The following is an 18,670-nucleotide window of genomic DNA, read 5'->3' on the forward strand; positions in this document are numbered from 1 at the left end:
AAACCAAAACAAACCCACAAAACCTGATATAACAATAAATTATCTCCATGTAATTGATATGTTCTCCAGTCTGTGTATAACTAGTCTATAGTTTTCCATAATGCCCTCTTGTCAGGTTGAAATACTCCTATTTGCTTCATTGGACCCTATAGGACAAATCCAATTCTGGTACGCTTTCAGTGAAATGAGCAGTTACTCTTGGGACTAATTTGGCCAGAATAATTTGACCTTAAAATGGTTTCTAAAGAACAGCATTTTATCTTCACCATCTCCCTTGAAACAGATAAAAATGCTTGAGTTTTAAATGACATTAAGATTGGTCCATTTTCTCACCCTCTTATACTCTATGTAATCATTAAATATGATAAAATGATTAGTGGTCACTGTTTTCAAGCTCCGTGAGACTTAATGAGACTTTTAAGAACTTGTATGCTACTAAATACAGAAAGTTTCTGTCTGTATTTCTATTTGTGTAAGGTAGTTGTTAGTATATGTCTAGAGCATTATTTCATGGATGAATGATTTTTTCTAACTTACTTTGGTGCCTACATTTAGATCAATATATTTGTTTTAGAAACAGTCCTGTCTCTGACTGAAGGCTTTGTTGTCAGCAGCTTGCTAGTGTGAGTGAAATCCAATTTGTTTCCATCATAGACAAAGCCACAACCAAACGGCAATTTATTTTTGTGTATCTGTACATTGCATAGGCACAGAAGTGACAAAATCAGAAGGAAAATAGAGGGACTAAGTTGCAAGCAGTAATGGCAAAACTTTTTACAATGTGTTTGCAGCCTCTGTTTTTTGTACTTGCACTCATGGATCATCAGTACTGTTTTGATGGCTTTTTAACACTCTCAATAGCCAAGATCTGTAAGACTGAGAAAATTAAGACTTGCAACAATGATCTTTTGTCTGACCTACATTAAATCACTGATGCATGCATCACCTTATCTCAAGAACTGATTATTATGCTTTATTTTAAGCAGTTACGAAGACAGGAAAACAAAGTGACTGACAAGCATTGAACAGTTGAACACATTCTAATGATTTATCTTTTTAACTTTATCTTGTAAAAGAACTTCTGTAGACCTCAGAGCACAAACTTTAAATGTGTGGTGCTACTGCAACAAAGCAAAAATTATTTTTCTTCGTCTTTACTAATTAGTGAGTAACAGGGAAAAAATACTGAAGTAATCTGGGTCTGCTGAAATACCAATTTCAGGTACTCAGTGTGAATTCGAGTCTTTGGGAGTTGGTTTTTGAGTCACACTTTCAAAGCATTTAAACAAAAATATTTTTGATAATGATTTTTCCCTCCCTTACTTTTAGGCGATTTCAAAATCTGTGAGGTTCCCCCTTTCAAATTTCCAGGCTAACAGATTTATTCCCATGCAATTTAGCTGCTGCATAATGAAAAAATAAAAAACGCTAAGTTGGCTTTTTTGAGAGATACCCTCCCAAAAGTTGTCATTCTTAGAAGCACATCTTGATGCTGAAAACCCAATTAGAACCCAGGTCTTCCGTATTTTGAGCTTTCCGTATACAGTGTTGTTTTTCAGGGTGAATCATGAAGCATGGCTATTGCTTTATTGAAATGCCACTCATACTGCACTGTTTCAGCAGCCCTGTGCACAGGATACATGTGCGTATATGCACATATGATACAACATATTTACCAGAAGTCCTGCCTCTAATCTATTCTTGCTGTCTTTCAGTGTGTCCCTAGCTCTGATTCCTTCCCACAGCTCTTTTCACTCAGTCTTTGATAAGGTCCATGTTTCAGAGATGTGAGGATTTTCTTACATCTGACAAGTCTCTAAAGAGGTCAAGACTGTAAGAGGAGACAAGAACCTGGGCTGCTGGACTCTTTCCAAAACTGTGCTTTACTTGAATAAGTCATTTGTTCACTCTTCATCTTTCCTCAAAATGGGCATAACTTTTTTTTTTACATTGCAGAGAATGACAGAAGGATTCTATATGTTCTGTATGAATTCTTTGTACAAAGAAACTCTATCTGAATGCTAGAAACTATTTTCTGTCCAGATTTTAGCACAATATGACTCTTTGATCTATATTAATGCATTTTTTTTTTTATTTTTTTTTTTTGTGGAATGGAGGTAGTTGAATGGAAATGGATTTAGAAAGATGAGAGTTAAATTTCCTGCCAGTAATTACATGTTTCAAAGAGGAACAAAAGGGAACCTGGAAGGCAGTGGATCTGACCAGTTCTGATCTTTGTTCTGATCAGTTTGTGGGCAATGCTGTTGTTTCAGGATTGGGGATTTCAGGGTTTTATTTTAGGTGGAGGGGGTTTTTGTTTAGTTGAAGGTTGGGTTGGGGCTTTTTTTTGTTTATTTTGTTTTAAATGATGTTTTTTTTGTGGGTTTGTTGGGTTTTTTTACTGTTTTGGGTTTGTTGGGTTGTTTTTTTTTCATATAGAGAGCATCAATGTGAAGTAGCACTCTACTTTCTTCAACTGCTGTTTTAAAAATATGGGATGGAAATTTGTTTCCCCTCTGGTCCTTCAGCCACAAATTATGTTTGGTCAAACCAGACATTCTTGGAACATCTTACAGAATTGTTTCTCAGACCAAGTTACTCATTCTGCTTCTGTGTTTGCAGAATAAAAAGATGGTGTTTTACTCTGAGAGCATTAGCAAATCTGTTATGGGAATGATGAAGTCTCCTCGGCAGCCTTCAGTGTAAATTGCCTCCTTAAAGGAGGCCGGGCAGTTGATTTCAATGGAAAGGAAAAGTTAAATGGAACGCAACAATTAGTCTGCATTTATGCAATGATTTAAATCAGCTTATTGTCAACAAGCATATTTGTAGATATTGCTGTTGCTGTTATATAAAAAGCATATGCTTGTTTTTATGCACATCAAAACTTGTGAAAATTGAAAAGGTAAATTAAGCAGGAAGCGATAATGTTCCTTTAGAGAGTTTACAAATTACAGGAGGGTTCAGAGCTGAGCTTTAGCAGGGATGACTTGATGATACTTTTTTCAGTTTTTTAAACAATTTTTAAGGTTACTAATTACATTAGTAGCTGGGTTTGACCTAAAGTGGATCTGAAAATAAACTGTCATTAATAAAGCACTGGTCTGAAAGTGCAAGTCCTTGGCTTCCATATTCCATTTCCACTTTTTCACCTGTGATTTGGCTGTTGTTTTTTTGTGAGGTGCAAGTTTATCTTGCTACAAAATTCCTCATAGTTGTCCAGAGTTTTTATGCTGTTTGTTGTATGTGCTGACTTATAGGTCGCTGTCATACACAGTAGTGTCCCAGTTTTGGTTCTGAGTGGTAAGCATCAAAGTCACAGTCTGAGTTGGATCCCTGAATGATCCAAAATATATGCTCTATTTTCATGTATACAGTGGTGTTGAGGTTTTCCTCCTATATTATTCTATGAAAGCCCATATTTCTCAGATTCTGCTTTGAGCTAAATTTGGAGACTGTGCTTAAAGTTATGTGAACAGTTTTATTGCAAAACTGTTACAGTCCTTTATGCATATACGAGATATGAAGCTGTAAGCTATATGGGTTTAGACTTCTGAGATGGGATTGACTTTTTGATGCCCAGTTTCCGTTATCATTTTAGACACTGTATTTCATTATATTTGTCTTAGATTGCTTCCTGCATTATTTTTAAATCTGACACTGATGTTGGATTTTTTAAAATCAAAGTCCAACAACTTTCAGCGAGACTTAAGAATAAGTATCTTTTTAAGGTCTGGGTAACATTTGACATGTTAAAGTTCTTTTTAGAAGAGTTATTTTTGGGAGGAGTTATCTTCTCTTGCAAGTACCTCTGCAAAAGTTATGTTTTCAATATGTGTATTAACAAGCAATTGAAATGATTAATAATTCACCAGTAAACTGACTCCAGCCTACCTGGTATTTCTAGTACTGATTTGTTCAAGTCTATGTTTTGAGAATATCCAACTCAAACCTTTGCTCCACCTCCTCTTTCCCCACATCATTGTCTATTAATGTAATGATGTTTCTTACCTTGCTTGTTTGAATTCTGTATATTTAATTTGAAAAACACTGTCAAGGGAAGCTAAGCAGTGCTTAGAAAACTGGGGTAGGTCTGTTTGTCTCCATCTAATAATTTGTTCTATCCTGTTAGCTCTCTTAATGTTTCCTGTGTATTTGGCAGGGAACAGACATGAATATGACTGTGTTATGTAGAGCAGCCGCCACTGCCTCTAGCTGTATCAGCAGCTCACCTTGCCAACACATCTTTTCTTTCCAGTTTTGCCTCCTTGAACAAGGGAGGAGGTTTGGGGCCGTGCTTGTCATCTAAGACTTATTTTGGGATTAGCTGGGTTAGTATTCCAGGGTGAAATATTTTCATAATCCTGAAGTGGAACAGAAAATGTTCACAGATTAAGAAACAAAAAGCCCTGCAAACATACATAGGCTTAACCAAAATGATTCAGTTTTACATTTCTGCTGTGTTGTTAGAGTATATTTGAAGTTAAATTGCAAAATGTTCGTTCAAATTGAAATTTAAATTAGGTCTGTATCATTATCTGCCATCTTTAGTTTTGATTTAGTAGCTGTACTGAGCTTGGAAATTTCTCACTATCGACTTTCCCTTTCTGTTTCTATCTGAATATTTCTCAGAAGTTTAAAGAATTTTTATCAGAAAATAGTCAAGCACTCCTGTAGCTGGAATCCTTTCATTTATTGATAACTTCATTCTAATAAATACACAAATAACTAATTATTACCCGTGACTGTCTTGCACTTGTTTTAAAACCTTCTGTTTAAATAGTATCATCTTACTCCACAGACCTCAAACTGTTTTATAGTGAGAGATAATTTTTTTCATACAGCTTAAGCTATAAGAGATTTACACATGCAAGTTTTCTATTTACTATAGAAAATCTAGTTGTTTGAAACCGTAATGTGATCTACTTTATATTGCAGAGCCTCTCATGCTCACTTCCCCCACCCTGTGCTGCAAAGAGAGAGGGTTGCCCAGAGCATGTCTGCTAGGATCCAGTGATGGTTTCATTCGTCCTGCTGTGTAATTTTTAATGTGATGTCTGATGTGGCAGGCAGTTTAATGAGAATTCTGATAATTAATTCAAACTTAACTGTTAAAAATGAACAATCCATAATTAAGTGAATGTGATGTGATGACTAATTAGTTGATGTAGCAAATAAGCCAAAGTGCAGTTCATTTTAAAAAGAAATATTTGAATTGTTTGACAAAAAGGTCTGTAATGCAAGCAATAACACATTGGCTTTTTGTTCTTTTTTTTTTTTATTTAATTTAATTTAATAAAAAAATCCTTGCAATATTCCTAAGAAGTTGGGTTTCAAGGTCAGGATTAAACAAAAGGTTTATTATATTTATCACTAGGTGTTTGGCTATAGAGATAAAACCAGCTTTTTTCTTCTCAGTTACTATATAGTTATTTGTAAACTTACAGTTTATTCCTTATCCCCAGTATAGACTTTCAAGTCATTTATATCAGTCTTTCCTTGCAGTGAACCACTATAGATTTATTTAAAAGTTTAATCATGTCCTATCTCTTATTCTAGTTCTCATAATTTTAACTTATACAGGAAAAAAATGCCTTAATGAAGACATGATTAACACTCCATTGTTAGCAAGCAGTGTTTTAATGGTAGTCATCCTGCATAATAGAGGGCGTTGTTTGGAAACCTTTTGCCTGTTGATTGTGAAGAGCATTTAATTAGAAATGTAGCTCTGGAGCAGAGGTGAACTTTTGCTCCTAATTGTCTCTGTTGGGAGCTCCTCCCTTAGGCAGTCTGGGGCAGGTGGGACACAATGAGAACAGGGCTGTGAGAGGTGCTCCTTTTGCAGAGCTGATCTCCAGCTGAACCCTACTGAGCCAAGGGATCCAGCAATGCTCACTTGTTTGGTGTGACCTCCACAGTCTGCCTCCCTTCAGCTTCCAATAGTGGTTTGAATACTGCTACACTTCTCTGGGAAACAAGGCCTCTAATGGAAGTAGAATTTACTTTTTTCTTTTTTTTTTTTTTACCTTTTTTTTTTTTTTTTTCACTGAAACAACTGTGTTGCTCCAGGGAGGAAAACAAAACTGTCAGTGGTAGGTTAAATTTTGCCTTCATTGAAATAAAATTCCTTTTGTTTCAATGTAAAAACAGGGATATGCTAAGCTCTCATGTAATACCCATCCTCCAAAACTGAAAGAAAGGAATTGGAAATTGTTTTTCTTAGGGACTCTTAAGGATAGACTAAAAGAAATCTTAGCTTCTTTTATAAAACAGTCCTTTGGGGAATTTATCTTTCTTTTGTCTTTCCCAAGTACTTTTAGAGCACAGAGTTAAAAAGAAAGTCTGGTATAAACTTCACAGCTGTTAATAGTGCTCCTCTGAATTTCCAGGAACATGAGGGATGTGCTTGTCTTACAACTGGAGAATTTGGTGCAACTGTAAAACACAAACCCCAGTTCGTAATGTGATTGGGTTCCTTCACAGTTAAAGAGAAGAAACTTTTCAGGTGAATCCAGAATAGGGTCAACAGTGTAGACAGTAAGTGTCCTGGGACTTCAAAACAGAATATTGTCTTTCTGATAGCATAGAGCTGCTTTTTAATCTAAATGCTCAAGCAAAAACTGTGAGTGATGACAGAGTAATTTTGGTTAATAATATAGGTGGAGAGGTTTTGGATTGTGTATCTTCAAGGAAAAGAAATAATTCAGAAGTGAAACAGACAAATGCTGAAGAAAAATGCCTTAATTAACAGACTTGGTTGTTACATTGTTTCATGGAGTGTGAACTATCCATTTCAGTGTTCTCTACTTTTATTGCTGTTTCTGCACAGGAAACCACCACATGATGTTCTTCTTCCTCTTGTTACTTGATTAGACAACAGCAACAAAAAAAGTTTAGTGGAGCTAATTGTGCTGATTAAAAGGGTGATTCTGTTAAAAACTGCCCCTGCTTATAAACGGATCGCAATTGAGAACCAGAGTGGACCAATGAACCACTTCAGCCTGGCAGTCTGCCTCTTACTTTGCCAGTGCTGCTTGCTATAGCGGCAGGAAAGGCTCCATAAAGCCCTGCGCTGTGTGGTATTTCACCCTGCCTAACACTTGGAGTCCTAGAAGGTGTTCTGCTTGAAACTGCAAGAAATGCCAAAAGCATCTATTACAGCCGTAAGTTATGAGCTAATTATTTTAAAAAGAAGTCAGACAAATTCTAGCTGGGGAAGGGTCAAACTAATTAATTTCAAGGCCAGTAGTTTGGAGGATGTTCGCTCAGTAGAAATCAGAGTAATGGGTTAGAACTTAAACAGGGGAAGTTTGGATTGGATATAAGGAGGAAATTGTTTCCTGTTAGGGTGGTGAGGCACTGGAATGGGTTGCCCACGGTAGCTGTGAATGCTCCATCCCTGGCAGTGTTCAAGGTCAGGTTGGACGAGGCCTTGGGTGATATAGTTTAGAGTGAGGTGTGGGTTGGAACTTGATGATCTCAAGGTCCTTTCAACCCTAAGTATTCTATGATTCTATGATTCTGCTGGCTGGCTCACCTGGTCAAGCCAGTTTACAGAGATGGTCTCTTTCAATTTCTCTCTAAGGTGATCCTAAGCCCTCTCAGTCAGCTTGGAATATTAAAAATATTGAAAGAAAAGCTTTAAGGAACCAGGGAAACAGCCCCTCCCTCTTAGTTTGACTTTACTTGCTCCTTCCGTGTTGCTTCTGCTTCTGTGGCAGGGCTGCAGTGTGGAGTCTGAGGGGGTGAGTGGACCAATCCCCCGGGCAGGGTTACTCTGCCCCTCCAGCACAGCACAGCTGGCATGGGTCTTGGGCTCCCCTGAGCCTTACAGTGAGGGGTGCTGATTTCTTCATAGAGTAATGAGCAGCAATTGGGCTAAGCGGCTTCCCTTGCAGGCACTTGCTCTGGACACCAATAGATATTCTTCTCATCAGGCAGTTGCCAAATGTAACTTCAGAAATGAGCACCATTAGTTATCTGAAGAAGAGGCAAGAGCCTGGTATGAAAAAGCAGCGTTCACAGATTAATCCTTGGCTACAAAAGATAAAAATTCTATTCAGAAGCAATTCTACAGCTGGAAAGAGAGAGGATGAAGAAACGCCTTGGAACAGAAGTTTGAACTTAAAATCAGAAGAGATTTCTCCCACTATTATATTTCTCTGTAACAAGCAGACTTTCTGCAAGGTGATTTATAACTCATAGAGAACAGATCACTCAAATTGAAATCTTTGCACAGGCACAAATGTTGAAGATCTTGGGGAAGGGAGAGTTTTGTATGACTCTTGTGCTAAATGTGAGCCAATGGAATGAATATTTGCATGCTGTTGTCTAAAAGCTGATCTGGAATTTGCTCCATAAAGAAACTGTCAGCAGCTATTTGCCATCAAAATTTACTTTTTTTTTATTTCCTTTAAATTAAAAATATATTTCCCTGTTGATGTTTCAAGCCAGGCTGAAAGAAACTTTTAAACACAGTGTAAATCAGCTTTTCATTTGAATTTATCCTAGATTATTCCAATGTTTTTCAATTTTGTCGACTGTAAATATGTCTGGTTCCAATTCAATAGTCTTGTGTGAATGTGGGGTCATCCTTATTCAGTGCATCTTCAGTCTCAGGTCAGGGCTTTCTGAACCTGAGGCTGGATCCCAGCTTCTCCCACTTCACAGTATCACACAGTATCACAGTAGGTTAGAGATTGGAAGGGACCTCAAAAGATCATCTAGTCCAATCCCCCTGCCGGAGCAGGAACACCTAGATAAGGTTACACAGGAACGTGTCCAGGCGGGTTTTGAATGTCCCCAAAGAAGGAGATTCCACAACCTCCCTGGGCAGCCTGTTCCAGTGTTCCGTCACCCTCACTGAGAAGAAGTTTCTTCTCAGGTTTAAGTGGAACCTCTTGTGCTCCAATTTGTACCCATTACCCCTTGTCCTTTCATTGTTTGCCACTGAGAAGAGGCTCCATCCTCGTGACACTCCCCCTTTATATATTTATATACACTAATAAGGTCACCCCTCAATCTCCTCTTCTCCAAACTATAGAGACCCAGCTCCCTCAGTCTTTCCTCATAAGGGAGATGCTCCACTCCCTTAATCATCTTAGTTGCCCTGCGCTGGACTCTCTCCAGCAGGTCCCTGTCCTTTTTAAACTGAGGGGCCCAGAACTGGACACAATATTCCAGATGGAATACTTCCAGTATACTGGAATACTTCCAGTGCTTATGGTCACCGTCCCTTTCAAGAAGGGAAAAGGATTCATAAATTCCACTTCCTCTGTGGAATGTTCCTCTGGGCATTTCTGGCTTAACTAACATGTCTTGACCACCCTTAAAGGGAGAGTTCCATTACTTATATCTATATATGAAGTAAAGCAACCTCTCAGAATATCAGTTAATCAAAAATTCGCTTTTATAAAAGGGACAATGGATCAATGTTAATGGTTAAAAAGGAACATTTTGATGATATTCTGTAACAGGAAAATCCTTTCCTCCTCTTTTTTCTTGCTCTACTGGAGGAAAAAAAGGCAAATTAAGTTTAAATGTTCATTAAATATGGCATGCACACTGAACTTCATTTGTACTGTGAAATGTTGCTGGTTTCCACCAATGGGGGGTGGGGGAATGGAGAATTTACCTTTGTCAATTCCTGTCTTTCTCCATTTGAGAAATTTTGACATCTCCCTCTGGTGGCAAATGTCTGAAATATCCATCATACAGCTGCCATAGGGGCCACGGCGAGGAGCCTTTAAGTGTATTCCAAGGTATGCACTTGAAACCAGTATACTTACAGTTACAAATATGAAAAGCATAACAGACCTACTCGCTGGAGCATAGCTTTGATGTGAGAGAGAATGAAATGTAGATTGGCCTGAGAACTGGGATTAGCAGTATCCAGTGTGAAGCAATATCAGAAAAAGACAGCAAGAGCAGAGGCTTTTGCAGCAGGATCTAAGGATGGGATTCCAAACTTTCATGTGGTACAAACCACTAGGCTGCAAATTCAACAGTCTCTAGTAAAGTCAAATATTAAACACAAATTGTCAGGGAGGAGAGATTCTGAGATTAGGAAAATGAAGGATACTAAAGGGTAATTTTTAACATTCTATTTTCTTATTTATTTTTAAGGTATAACATTGTACAGTCTGTATAGTCTGTTGTGTATCAAGGAATACACTATTGGACCAGAACCTACCTATTTTTCAAGACATGGTGATGAGGAACAGAAAATATTACTTCCTACCTGGTAGGGTTTGTACTTGAGTGTTATTGGTGTTGTCTGTTAATAAAAGTGGTTTTGTGAACACTCTGATCTTTCAGTGAGAATCAGAAATAATGGTACAGCTTTGCTTTTCCAGTCAGCTCACTCTCACTCACTGCCCCTTTTCAAGTATGTGCTAAGAGCAAGCTATTTCAAACATTTATCCATTAAAACTATTCAATAAACAAGATAGAAACTTAGCTGCCTTAAAACTTCCAAGTGATTTAAGGGAAGAGTGATTTATCTTCACTATGATTGTCCTGGATAATTTAAGAACTTCTGGATCCCAGAAATCATAACCTGAAACCCTTGAGTAATCCTCTCAACCTAGCTTTATCTTATTTTTTTTCTCATCCTACATATATATAGCTGAATCTGTTCTTCTGTACCCACATTAATGCTTCATTTAGTCACCTATCCTTTGTGTCTTTACAGTTGATCTCCCTGTATGTAGAATATAAGTAGGTGTTCCGTATAAATAAACTCCCCAGTGGGAACCAGATGCTGAACTTTATAGCTGACTAGACAGAACCACTGAAAGGTGTTATAATATGCTTGGCATCTGTGAGTCAGCATCAAGATGTGCTCTAAATACTGTTGCAAACAAACAATGACAGTTTCTGGACATAAAGAACTCAATGTGCTCCATTAGTGACTTTGGAAATTGCTCCCAAGGGCTGTATTTCTTACTCAATTCAGATCACTTATGTAATTTCAGAGTATGAACTGTTCCAGGGAAATGCAATGTTCACTGATTTCTACACTGTTTGGTGAACTTTCCATTTAAAGGTTTCTTGTGTTGAGGCTGGAACTAATGCATTAAGTTCAGCGGTATATAAGAGCTCCTGAAATGTTCAGATTAGAAAATGCTACTTGTAGGATGCTCCATGCCCTGCTTAATGATCTGAGTGAAAAAGCAGAGACATAAGCAGAGGCAGCCTGTAGGGTCAGGGCCTGGATTCACCTGTAGCACTTACCTTCATTAATCTTGTGTTTATATTGTTGGGAAAGTACGTGCTGCCTAGTGAGATAGCTTCACAGTCAAGCTTGATATCTGATTCCTGGCCTGATTCTCAGTGGAATTTAAATGGGCTTCCTATGTGCTAATGTGTGAAGCCTCAGTGATTAGAAAGCTGCTGGAGTGCTGGAGTTGGATCAGTGAATGCTTGCAGGTGCTGATGCTGTGCATGGCTTAGCTAGTAAGCTTTGCAAAGCTTTCCTTACATGGAACGTTTGTTTTCTCTACAAATGGTGTTTATGGAGAGTTCATCCTGGGTTGTATTCTGTATTTTAAGGGAACATTCACAGATGTCCTGTTCTGTGTTTTCACTGTTACAAGCCACCACTGAGTCATGCAGCTAGTGACCTGCTGACAAGCCAGTCCTTGTTGCTTACTAAATATAAAAGACACTGAATGGACAGCCATAGAACTGAAGATTAATTCAGCAGCAAAGTCAGCCACAGATGAGTTGTGAAAACTTCTTTTTCAAGCAAACACACAAGGTCTGCCTGCTGTGACTGCTTGGTTTTTCCCTAGAGGTTAGAAAATAAGAATTCTGGGTGTACCCAGAGCTCCAAGGGTGATATTATTAGGCATGCACCAGTGTTTGGATTTACCTGGCTGACTGTTCCTGAACTGTGACTTGAGATCTCCCTAACACACAGAAACACCAAGCCCCAGACCTGGGTGCTGCCCTTAATCTTTCAGTCTCCCAGTGCTTTAAAAACCTGCTTTCTAGAGGAGATTTCCAAGAGACTGAGCCATGCAATGGGTGGTTACAAACCCACCAGCCATTTATCTGAACACACCCTGGGAACAACATGAATAAAACATTTGCAGGCTTAAGTGCTTATGTAAATTCTAAGCAAATATTGGGTTTATACTGCTACTCTCTGTATGTTGAGTGGCGCCTTAGTCCATAACAGACCTCACTGACACATGGATGACCGTAAAATAAGTATTTCCAAGCATAGTAAGGGTGTTTTGTTGCAGTTGCTGTGTTTGTGGATTACTTGCCAATTTTTGTAATACAACTGATCCTGAAATACGAAAATCCATGGCTTAGATTTGGGGGCAGAAGGTTGGAGGGTGCTGGGGTTTGGGATTTTTTTTGTTGGTTAGTTTCTTGCGGGGTTTTTTGGTGGTTTTGTTTTCCTTGAGGTTTTTGTTCATTTGGTTGGTTTTGTGGGGGTTTTGGTTGGTTGGTTTGGATTTTGGGGGGGAGGGGAGGGTTGTGGGGTTTTTTTTCTTTTTTGGGGTTTGTGTTTTTGTGGGTTTTTTTTGTTTTTGTGTGGTTTTTTTTTATAATCCAGCTGAAGTGGATAAAGTAATGGTTTTAGTTTGCAATTGGTTAACCTGTTTCTAAACTCTAATGTCCTATTATTATTACTGGTCGAAGCAATCCCAGCCACAGGTTGGGTAGAGAAGAGATTCAGAGCAGCCCTGCAGAGAAGGACTTGGGGGTGCTGGTTGATGAGAAAGCGAACGTGAGCCGGCTTCTGTGTGCGCTCGCAGCCCAGAAAGCCAAACGTATCCTGAGCTGCATCAAAAGAAGCGTGACCAGCAGGTTGAAGGAGGTGATCCTGCCCTTCTACTCTGCTCTTGTGTGACCTCACCTGGAGTATTGTGTGCAGTTCTGGTGTCCTCAACATAAAAAGGACATGGAACTGGTGGAGCAATTCCAGAGGAGGCCACAAGGATGATCAGGGTACTGGAGCACCTCCCATATGAAGATAGGCTGAGAAAGTTGGGGCTTTTCAGCCTGGAGAAGAGAAGGCTGCATGGAGACCTCATAGCAGCCTTCCAGTATCTGAAGGGGGCCTATAGGGATGCTGGGGATGGACTCTTCATTAGGGACTGTAGTGACAGGACAAGGGGTAACGGGTTAAAATTTAAACAGGGGAAGTTTAGATTGGATATAAGTAAGAAGTTCTTTCCTGTAAGGGTGGTGAGGCACTGGAATGGGTTGCCCATGGTAGCTGTGAATGCTCCATCCCTGGAGGTGTTCAAGGCCACGCTGGAGGAAGCCTTGGGTGAGATGGTTTAGTGTGAGGTGTCCCTGCCCATGGCAGGGGGGTTGGAACTTGATGATCTTAAGGTCCTTTACAACCCTAACTATTCTATGATTCTATGATTCTATTCTGACCTTTTGCAATTAAGGATCCTTTTGGATAGTGTCTCATTCTATGATGCACTTTTAAAAGTACTATTAGTTAAATATTAATGTCTGTTCTGTAACATTGTGCAAAGCAAAATGCAGGAAGTGCAGAGATGAAAACAAGGGAGGTTTTATGATTCCCTTATTTCAGTATAGTTTATGTGGAGGATGAGTGGGGGCATAAGAGAAGATTCTTAAGTCTCCTTCTTCTAAATGGAAAAGCCAAAATATTAGTGAGGATTTCACAAGCCTGTTTCAACTACAGCCTTTCAGTGTTGGGAGGGTTTTGGGCAGAGCAAGCTGCTCAGGCTAGCTGGGATGCTGGCTTGCGCAGGAGGGCAGACAGGTGCTTTGGAAAAGCTGGTGGGTGATTGCGTGGGTGTGATAATGAGGTGCTGTTTCGGTTCACCGTGTTCTTTTTCTGACAGCAAACTGTCGAGATTCACATTATGTTGGTGAACAAATATTGTGTAGCCAAAAATCACAGGCATGACCAAATTTGCAGTAGCTTGATTATGGTATGCTGTGAGGTTTTGATTAGCTATTTTTGCTTTTTATTTAACTTTGACCAGTATAATAGCCACACCACCTTCATAACAAACATCTAAGGTTTATTTTTCTCTTTTTTCTAACCAAAGTCATTGGTCTGTGTAATTTATATCATGGCTTTGCATTTCCTGTCTATGATTACAGCCAAGTACATAGGGCTTTACATTAATCTCTTTACAGGGATTTATAAACCGTCTTCTGTTTTTCCTTCTTGCAGGTTCCCAAGCCACATATTTGGCTTCAATTTCAGGGTTTGAATTGACCCAGAAGATCAAAGCAAAAGACATCCAATTCACCATGATGATTGACTTGTAGCCAAAGTTTTATAAGTTGGCAATTTCTATGTGTACAGAAGGGATATAGCTTCCCAAGTCTCATTGACATTCAGAGGGTTTTGGACCCACTTTAGTCTTCTCTCACAATCCTGTGTTTAAATGGCCTAGGTCTGCTTTCTTTTCAAAGTAAATATGCATTTCCTAGGGGTTTATTATTATTATTTTTCTTATTGACGAATTCTCTGTATTTAAGACTTGTACCTCCCTGAGAGACATTCATCCTGCTTCTTGCCGATTCTGAGTGGTGTTGACAGCTGAGTATGATTATACATGATAACAAATTACTTATGTCAACACAAGTTAAGAAGTAGGGAATTTTCAGATGATTCCCACTCCTTCCAAAAATACAGGCACAAATGTGGGCTTAGGAAACACAACTGCAAAATCTTAGATTTCTGAAAATGATACCAATATTATTTTTTGGTCATGCTGTAGTAAGCATGTAGCTAATTAATGCCCTACATCAAAGACAGAAGTTTCCAGCTTCCAAAGAAACTTGATCTTGAAGAATAAACTGAAACTTTTTACAAAATATCTCAGAATTTCCAGCATTTTCAACTGAAGAACAAACACAAAAATACTTTAAAGCATAGCAACTTATTTAACTGTCAGTGCTGTTAGATCCAGCCTTTTTTCCACCTTCTTATGAATAGAAGAGCAATGAATAATATGTGTAATAATTACTAATGTTTATTAATTAATCATTAGTTATTAACTCCCCTGACCCTACAGCATTTCCTTTGCTTTATGGACTGCTGAGCAGCAACCTGTGCAGAGTAACACTTAGGTAGTAAACAGCAAAACAAGTGTCTTTGTGAAATGAATTCAAGAGAATGTCTGTTTTCAGAGTAGAGATTTCATTTTGAAAAGGGGCAGCCAGGGCTGTAGTTTCATTGTTAGCAAAGTATGAACAGAAAGAATCAAAGTGCACATCAAGAATAATAAAAGAGCTTGAACTTCTTAGAAGCCTTTTGTTTTTAATTTTAAGTGAAGGAACTTCAAAAATGCTTTTAAAAACTTAATCTTGAATACAGTTAAGACTGAAAATTGCAGTTGCCCCTCCTTTAACCTTTGGTATTCTCCCCAGTATTCTTCTTTGTCAAATGTACTCAATTTTATGAGCTCATTATTTTTCCTGTACTAATACATTTTTCTTATCTCCTAATTAGCCACTGCTGCTAACTTACTCATGATGGCATGCTTACATCTGCTCTGGCTTCTCTCTCATTTCAAAGCAGGTCTCCTGATGCAGTTGACTCAGCCGATGCTTTGACGCTATTCAAGCTGTCTTCTAGTGTCAAGTCTATGTGGTTACAGTTCAGAGGAGGTGGGAATCCAAATGGACAGCTGCTAACAAATCTCCCTCATTAAAATTTGAGAGGGACTTGAACAGGTAAATCATACCAAAATTCGTTACATTCCTTCAGCTTTCAAAGCTTGGTTAGAACCTTTCCTTAAGATTTCAGTTCTGCATAAAACACAAGAACTTTTTTTTTTTTACCTTTTCATGTTCAGGCAATGCTTTGTGTGTCTTCTCTTGAAATCTCCTAACTTACATTTCATGTGTGATCTCTGCCATGCTGAACTAATCTCTTAAGGTTTCAGCCAACAGTTACAAAAAAAGCAGTGCAAAAAAAAGTGCAAAATATTTTTAGTCAGTATCAAAATCTTTGGTCTTAAATTAGTTTAGCCAGCACTGATAAATGACGTTATTGTTTTGTTTTGCACCTCTACCTGATACTTTATAGATGGTAACAAGTGTATTTAACTTGATATTTTTCCGCAGTTTTCCATTCTTTTATAAAGCTATTTGCTGACATTAAAAAAAAAAAAAAATCAAACCAGACTATTAAATCTGTTATCTGTTGTGCAGAGTTTTGTTCTTTGTGAGGCTATACTGAAGTTGATGCTACAGATAAGCTATTGAGAAATTAAATGGCAGTAGTGTGTGATGAGAAAGCAGGCAGTGGTTAAAGTCTCAGGTGTCTTTCTACATGAGTTTTATCCAAAATCAAGGCATTTCTTGGTTTTGCATCTTTCCATTTTTGTTTGAAGCTTTTTCAGCTGAAAGGCTGTAGACAGAGGCTTGCAGAATTTCCCAGAGTTAGACTGGTTGGGTAGAAATGCATCTTTACCCTAGAATGAGTTCTTTGATGACCAAGTGGGCCACATCTATGGCTTTTGGGATCTGATGGTTTGTGGTCTATTACGATTCTATGGTCATTGCAGACGCCACTTCATAACAGCACGTTGCCAAGTATTGCAGACTTCCCAATGCAAGATACATGCACTGCAGAAGGCATGGAAATATGCTAGCAATGCAGTCTTTATGTCAAAAAGTCCTGTAGCTGTTTTCCTACTAGAAAGCTGGAAAGGTAAGTTAAAGAAAACACTAATGAAAATGATAGTCTTGGGTGACTTTCATTGCAGAGTGCTTGAGATGCTGTATTCTTTCAGACATCTAGACCTTACAGAAAGTGGAAAATTGATTTTTAGTATAATTTATATTAAAAATCACTTAAATATAGGAATACACAAAAATATTCTTTTAATATCATCTTGTTTAGTATTTATTAAATATTAGGATCATTAACGCCACTTTGCACATTGTTTGTTTAGTAACTATACAACCTCCATGCTGATATTCTCATCTCCCATCACTGAGTTACTAACACCAAAGACTACATGCAGCTTTTCACTCATTTCTAGAAAATTTGCGCAAATTGCTGACTGGAAAGTAAATGTAGCTTGAGGCTTAATGTGGTGACAATGTTTCCCCATTTTTAAAGGTAGTCTAGCTCTCCTGGCTTATCATACAAGAAACCAGTCTGCCAAGCTTAATGAAAGTTTCAAGAGTGGGGAAAGAAATTAAAGTCCTTTGACAAGGTCATTAATTATAAACTGGTTTAAAAAGAATAGGAAAAATGTTATCTGGTCAAACGATACCATGCCCATATGGTGGGTATTGTTAGGCTGGTAGAACTGGATGATTTATTTCCATGTCACAGAGAACTTTATCAGAGGAGGAGGACATTTAAAGTTTCACTGTGTTACATTCTGTAGATTTCCCCCACCCCCCACTGTATCCTACCATTAATTTATCTCAGGCAAATATTCTGTACAATGGCTTTGTTTTGTCTGGCTGCTGGTTAATTTTCCCTTCCTCCTCTCCACTGGTTTGCTCAACAATTATCAGGCAAGTGGTCCAAGGTGACAAGTATAAACTTCTCCTTGAAAGAACAGCAGAGGTGGAGCAGTTGCTGTGGTTAGCAACAGCTGGTCTTGAAAGCGAACCATCCTGAAAGGTCTGCCAATGCTTTTAACAGTTCCTCCCCTTGTTTTTCCTGTGAAATGACAAACCCTTTCACAGACATCACATACCACATATAATATTTCTTTCCTTCAAGCTATGCTAACCTCCTGCTGTCTGACTGATTCTTGTGCTGGGAAGGGGGAAAAGATATTTTCCTGCCTGTACTATTCCTATGTTGTCTCTTAGGTAACTTATGGCAATAAGAAAGAGTGGATCAGATTATCTTAATGTCAGTGTTTGCACCAATGTTTTTTGTTGGAAGCAAATGGCTTCTCAAAAGTCATTTGAAGACCCTGACTTCAACACACTGTCCTTCCTCTTAAAAGTGCAGACTGCTAATTCTTTCAAATGCTCCATTCTTATAATGAAACCCTTTAGAAACAGAAAGAGGAATGGCTTCCTTAGGATTTTCCTTTTTTTTTTTTTTTTCAGAAGGCTGCAGGCATGACAGAGTGCTTTCAGCAGTGACCTGTTACATTACCAGAGATGATAGCGTGCTGTTTGTTAATTCGCTGTTGTGATGCTTTAGGCAAATGTAATGGGTGGAGAGGCAAGAAATCTATTCAGTAATGTCATCCCCTCTGAAAAAGATTATAGGAAAATGGTTTATTATCATTGCTTACAATCACTGCTTGCTGGCTTTCAAAATACCAACAATATGTCAAACGCTTTCAGGAGACCTGTGAGAAACAGCTCTTTCCTCAGATAATTTACAGTCATGGCAGGCTGTCATCTGCTGGTGTGTATGTGTATTTTCCAGTTTTTATTGCCCTTTTTCACAGAAAGGCAAAAAAGAAAAGCATCAGAACATTCTCTGTTGTCAAACGAAGGGAAAATAAACAGGAGAGGAGGACGGCAACATGAGTTTGGAGTCATGCTTTATTTGATTTGTTGAGGGGAAAGTTCAGATAATTATCTAGAATGTTGCAAAGCTTTTCCTGTCAGCTTTGATACATAATGAGAATTTGTTGGTAGACATCCAGAGGGAAAATTGCTTTGAATTCTTGCATTGCATTTTACAGTGTGCTGTTTCTGTTGGAATGAATGAATGAATGAA

At 38.3% G+C, this 18,670-nt stretch overlaps 1 protein-coding gene across 2 annotated transcripts in view; it reads left to right on the forward strand.

The window, feature by feature from the left end:
* ATP10B (ATPase phospholipid transporting 10B (putative)) overlaps nucleotides 1–18,670 on the forward strand; it is a 205,594-nt gene that overhangs the window by 62,383 nt on the left and 124,541 nt on the right. For both annotated transcript variants that reach the window (XM_061354086.1, XM_061354089.1), the window contains exon 2: nucleotides 15,539–15,693. The gene's annotated coding sequence lies outside the window, so the exon portion shown is untranslated. The remainder of the gene's footprint in view (nucleotides 1–15,538; nucleotides 15,694–18,670) is intronic.

This window comes from Neopsephotus bourkii, unplaced genomic scaffold (genome assembly GCF_033783945.1).
Source record: "Neopsephotus bourkii isolate Nb327-2 ecotype Australia unplaced genomic scaffold, CSIRO-AGI_Nbou_v1 NB_716, whole genome shotgun sequence".
In the NCBI taxonomy this organism is placed as follows: domain Eukaryota; kingdom Metazoa; phylum Chordata; class Aves; order Psittaciformes; family Psittacidae; genus Neopsephotus; species Neopsephotus bourkii.